The sequence below is a fragment of the Lynx rufus genome, unplaced genomic scaffold (assembly GCF_022079265.1).
Source record: "Lynx rufus isolate CCGP_SWC_20201006 ecotype Redwood Valley unplaced genomic scaffold, mLynRuf1.p SCAF_3, whole genome shotgun sequence".
NCBI lineage: Eukaryota > Metazoa > Chordata > Mammalia > Carnivora > Felidae > Lynx > Lynx rufus.
This window is the reverse complement of record NW_025814845.1, coordinates 41,078,546-41,084,853: the sequence shown is the minus strand read 5'-3', so window position 1 is coordinate 41,084,853 and position 6,308 is coordinate 41,078,546. Positions and strand designations below refer to the sequence as shown.

Here is a 6,308-nt window from a genome sequence, read left to right as displayed (position 1 = left end):
CTCCTGGAACTTTGAAACTCTTCAAAGTTTGATCTGTGAAGGAACTCATAATTTTCCTTCTGAGTGCTCCTTATGTTAGAGGAGGTTGGCTATCTATTTATGACCTGATAGGATCAAGAAACATCCAAGAGAATCTCTTTCCCCAGACCCCTTACACTGTCTGTTGCCAGAAAAGCTAAAATTGCAGAGTCCTTCCTTATGACTCACCAGGCTCTTGTCCAGCCCTGGGCAAGGGACAGGGGAAACCAGTGGGGAGGGAGGGCAAAGAAGAGGGATGATGCGCTCTCTGTGGCACAGTGGGGATATGGAGGCAGTGGGGGATGGGGGAGGTGCTGAAAGAAGGAAATTAGAGCTGGAGGAGGTAATATACATTTTTCTTCCTTCCAGTGGGCAAGTTCTGTCTGCTTGAATTCATATGAATCACACTTGAGACCAAGTATATTGATTATTTTATTACAGACTAAGTGATTCCTGCCTTTGTTCGCATTTTTTCCTGACGGTAACAACAACAGCAGCAACAAGTATTGTTTGAGCAGCACTACAGGCTCAGCAATGTGCTAAGAGCTTTGACTATATTTACCTCATTCAATTCTCCGCCAAACCAATGCTGGAGGTGTTCTTAGTAATCACTTATCATGGAAGAGGAAATTAAAGCTTAGGGATGTTACTGAACTTGCTAAGAAACACAGCTGGGGTGTGGCATACCCGGGTCAACCCGCCTCACTCCACAGTCAGTACTTAAACTACTGTGCTACGTGGCTTTTCCAGCCATGGCTATCTGCTCCTTCTTCCGCCATTTCAAATGCTTTTTGTCTTTCAAGGCCCAACTCGAGTTTCTTTCATTTACTTTAACTGACATTATTGGGCACCTTCAGTGTGTATTGTGTCCTTGTCCTCCATAGAGCTTCCCCACATGGATTTCTACATTCTTTAAACACCTTTGAGTTTTTAATGTAGAAAGCGAATCCTATTATGAATAGATATGTAGTGTTCACTAAATGTTCTCCATGACTTTGTTTTGTTTTCTTTCACCAAAGATTGTAAACAATCGCCAGGTCAGGATCAAGTCTTCAAGGTCCCTGTTTTTCTCAGCAGCACCCAATCCCGTGCTGGGTGGATGTGGTAGGAAGCCCCTGGCTCTTAACCAATCCAGTGGCTGCATTTTAAGGAAAAAGAAATGCATTTGTGTGGATCTGATAAGATCCGAATGTTATCTGGAGAAGAAGATGCCCCTTAAGTGACAATCAGCTGTGTTTACCATTGAAATCCATAGCAGCAAGCCAAGATAACTGGCACAGAGTCTGTGGACAGAAGTTCATGAAGATCACTGCTTGACAGGTCAGGGTAAAGGTCCCTTTCTTTCAAAATATGTGAAGGGGCAGGAAACGTGTGCACCAGGTGTTTCGCGTTCATGGCTGCCTGGGAAAGATAATTCTGTCTGCTCGATAAGAACATTGTGCTCTTACACACCAGGTTGTTTTTCCAGCAGCTATTTTCTGCCTATAAAAAAGAGCATCGCTGGCTCTCAACTTCTTTCCGCAAATCCCTTGGGCTATAAACAATAACAAAAGGTATCTTATATTTATACAAAGCTGTCCTCAGAAAAGCTCAAGGACCCAAACGAAGCTTGTTTTCATATATGAGTTCTTATATAACCCCCAAGGGGGAAAGAAGAAGAGGGTGACAACTGAGTTAGGAATGCTGTCATTCCCAGCTAACAAAAGGGAAAAGTGAGTTCTGCACAACACGCTCACGGTCATGACAAGGACAGGAAGTCCTTCTTCCCCACTTCCTGTCCAGGGTTCTGCAAACTGGGCCACTGCCTTGTCCAAAATCTGAAAGACACTGGAGGGGAAATATTGGGAGAGAAAGCCCAGACACACAAGAAGCGTTGCTGCAGTCTCACTGCCTTTAGTGACTCTGTCTTCCCTGGTCAGGATTTTGCAGCTGCAACAGAGAGTGTCCCTCTTGTCCTTGGTAGAACTCATCCTGGGGAGAAATTTCATCACCCTCATTAGGAGTTATAGCTGTATCACAGTAGATTTAGGAGGTCTGGGTGGTTTGGGGAAGAAGAGCCATCTGAGCAAAGGGCATTCTGTAAATATTTATTGCATGCTTGGATACAGAGATGAGTAAGGCATAAGCCCTGCACTCAGTAAATGCATCGTCTAGGAGGGGAGATAAACACAGGATAAAAAGCTCTAGGAGTGCTGGATGAATACAATAATGGGAAGGCAGTTATTTTGGACTCTGAATTTGAGTCAGGATGCTGTCGGGCAAGGAGGGAGGCATTTTGGTTGGAGCTTGAAGGGGAAGCAGGAATAGTTTTAAGGGATATCTTCTATCCTGCATTGAGGTGGTCACTGCATTCAAATCAGCTGAGGAGCTTTTAGAACATACCCTACCCTTAACTAATTGGATGAAATTGATCTGAGTGTAGGCTGGACATAAGTCCAGAGCTCCTAGGTGATTTCACTGAGCAATCAGGATAGACAACCAGAGAAAGAGCACCAGCTTTGGACTTAGACAGCTCTGTCGTAGCACCTGGTGATCTTGGGCAAGGGCTACTGGGGAGCGGAGCGGCGTGGGTCTTTCACAACTTCACCGTTTGTTTCCCCCTACTTCTACCCACACCTGTGAAGAAACTCTGCCATGGGAGAGTCCCTCTTTGACAAACTTTCCTTGACAGAAAAACTCTGGATTGGGAATCAGGAAATCTGGGCTCCATCCCAGCTCTGCCACTGAGGTGCTGCGTGGGTGTGCTGAGTCACATAAGGAAATACAACAAAGACACTTAGAATTACTATTTGCAAGACACTGTGCTAGGTACCCCAGGCATCTCTGGGTCTCAACTTCCCCATCTGTTGAGGTTTCTAGATCAGTATCTCTAGGTCATAAAGTCTACTTAACAGGCCATAACCAGAATTATTTTAAAAGAAAGATATAAAACATAGTAGAGAAACAGAGTATGGCAAGTATTGTGAAGTAAAATTTCATTTCAGTTATTTATGCATGTATTTACTGGGTCATGATGTAAAATATGTCTCATGTTGTGGGTTGGAAGTTAAAAAGTTTGAGAGTGCTTGCTTCAGCAGCATATATACTAAAGCTGAAATGAGAAGATTAGCATGGCCTCTCCACCAGGATGCCATGCAAATTCATGAAACATTTCCATCTTTCTTTATGTTATGTGATTTTTTTTTCACCACAATGTTTTAAAAATGTTTGAGAGGGGCGCCTGGATGGCTCAGTCGGTTAAGCATCCGACTTCGGCTCAGGCCATGATCTCGCGGTCCATGAGTGCGAACCCCGCATCGGGCTCTGTGCTAACAGCTCAGAGCCTGGAGCCTGTTTCGGATTCTGTGCCTCCCTCTCTCTGACCCTCCCCCGTTCATGCTCTGTCTCTCTCTGTCTCAAAAATAAATAAACGTTAAAAAAAAAAAAGATTTAAAAAGGTGTTTGAGAAATCTGGGGTTAGATGTTCTCTATGGACACCTCCCTTCTACTCGATAGCCTGTGACTACTCTAGCCTACGGAGAACTCTACTTTCTGTGAGAAACCTCCTTTTACTTAGTGTCATGTAGTTCTGGCCTATCATTTCTTTTTTAAAGAGGGAGACAGTGTGGTGTAGTGGTGAAAAGCACCCTCTTGAGTTAGCTAAGTCTATGTTTGAATTGAATCGCTTCACTTATTAGTTGAACAACCTAGAAAATGTACCCAACCTTTCTCTGCCTCGGGTTTCTCATACGGATGATAACACCGAGGACAGATGATGCTAATAAGATTAAATAAGATGGTGTAGGTGACACTCTTAGTGCAAATGACCTCGTTCCCAGAAAATGCTCCAGTGTATGGCAGCAATGATCTGACTTCCTGTCCCACTCAGATTTTAAGGCACGGTCTATAATTTAGCGCCTGGCATACACAGAAGTGTAAATACCGTATGCTTATCTGATTGGAAAAACAAGGATTTCGGCCTCATGGCCATCTCCCTGATGGTGGAGAACAGCAGTTCTCTGTTGGCTGCATTACCATACAGGTCTTGGGAGGAGGGGCAGGGCATTCTGTGTGTTCTCTGCCTATGCCTCCCTCAGCCTTTTTCTCTGATATGGTCAGCTGGTCCTGGGAAGATAAGCAAAAGGAGGCACATCCTGGCTGTGATTTCTTTCAAGGATCCCAATGGCCATGACATCTCAGTGCCATCAAAATGAACAGATAGATGGAAATTAAGGATCTCCTGTACCACAGACGGGGCATCTCTATGAGAAGGCTTCAGAAAGAAGTACAGGAAAAAGAAATGAGGAAGAGCTGGTGGTCAAAACCCTGAGAAACGAGGTACAAGATTCAGATATTATACCAGAATCAATGGCCCTAATCAAACAGTCAACAAATAAGCAACTCATTAGGTCCTAATTGCCTCAGAAATAGGCTGGGAACCAAGGCTTTGTCTTGTAAATGATTCATTTCAGAAAATGCCCACTAATCAATTACTAGGACTTCTGTGTAATAGTTTCCCCAGATTTATAGGTGGTGAGCCTGTGAATTGGATCATTGATTCTAGAATGAGATAAGCAGTAACACTGGTAACCTAATCTACTTACTCGAAGTAGCTACCAAGAAATTAGGTGCCCTTAGTAGAAGCCAGCTCATTACCGAAGAGTGAAAAGAAACCCATTCATCATGGCAGAACCTCACACCAGCCCAGTCTCCCTGGAGCATTCAACTATGCTGAGAAGATGTTGATGGAGAAGAGAGGATAATGACCCATAAATAGATATATGGGAACGGAGCAGGGGGTGATGAGGGGGATTGAGGGAAGCCTTATGAGATCACGCAGGAAAAAAATGGGCCTTAAAATCACAAGTATGTTAAAGTACAGTATTACAAGGACTATATAAATAGTATTACAAAGAATAGGACTGTTGAAAGTAGCCCTCGATGCTAGTGTGGTTTTTATCTGGAAGAAAACTTCGATTGGAAACTAGCGAAAAAGAAAAGAAAATGTATGTGAATAATGTAGCCCCACCTAAAAATATGTTACAAACACAATGGTTTTTCAGGAAAGAAAAGGCAAGGATGCCTGGAAATAGCTGCATCTAATCAGCCCCCATCCCAAGCAATCAACTGAAGTCCAGGAAATTCCATATGTAACCAGAAGAATAGACATCCTGGAGCATTTTGCCACAGTTAAGATTAGCGGAAACAGACCCCCATCAGCACTAGTAACAAAAAAGAACTAAAGGTGAAGAAACTGCTGCAGATCCCTGTGCCTCCCTTCTGGGAAGGCGGTGGCCTCGAGGTGGCAGGGATGGGACAGAGGCCAGTCCTCGGGGCTGCACCAACAGCCCTTTGCTCTGAGACCACCCCTTCAACAGCAGTGCACATGGCTGTTGTTCTCCGGGGAAAATAAGAAAAAGTGGCGAGGGCTCAGCTTATCTTCCTGATTTATTCTAACAATCCTTAAAAACGTTTGTTAACACAGCAATGACTTACGATAAGCACTTTCGGGGTCTTGTTTAAGAAATCATTCTCTCCCCAAAGGTCACAAAGGCCATTCTGCCATTTTTTCTTCTAAACGATTTCAAGCTTTCCCTTTCACAATGAATTCTTCCTTCTCTGTGGGGATGAAAGACAAAAAGCACAAACTAAAAAGGAAAAGATGAATAAGTGTCACTTCATTAAAATTAATAACTTTTGCTTACTGGAAACATCATAAAGACAGTAAAAAGATCAGCCACAAACTCTGAGAAAATCTTGACACCACATCTGACAAAAAAATAGGATCCAGAATATATAATGCATGCCTGCAACCTATTAAAAAAAAAAAAAGTCCAGAAAACATGATGTAATTCACAAAAATAAATATAGATGACAATTCAAGATACTAAAAGATTCTCTACATTGTTAGTAATCGGGGAAATACAAATTAAGATCATAGTGAGATATCATTTTAAATCCACTAGATGGACAAAAAATTATGAAGTCTGATAATACCAAATGTTGGCGTGGATGTGGAAAAACAGAATCTTGTATACTACTAGTGGGACTGTAAAATAGCACAGTTTCATTGGAAAATAACTTAGCATGTGTAGTACAGGTAATGATGACATTTCTGTGGCCCAGCAGTCCCACTCCTGGGTGTGTACCCTCAAGAAACTCTTGCAAGTGTGCATCGGAGACACGTATAAGACTTCATAAAAGCACTGTCCATATTTTCAAAAATAAGCAGAACTGAGCAAATATTGTTTGGGGAAAACTACATTGCAGTCAACTGTTTTTTAAAAACAAGGGTATGATAGGGGCTCCTG

General features: G+C 42.8%; 1 pseudogene; it reads left to right on the top strand.

Moving 5' to 3' along the window:
- Positions 1-3,079: 3,079 nt before the first annotated feature.
- On the top strand, positions 3,080-3,180 carry LOC124521429 (uncharacterized; annotated as a pseudogene).
- Positions 3,181-6,308: the final 3,128 nt, after the last annotated feature.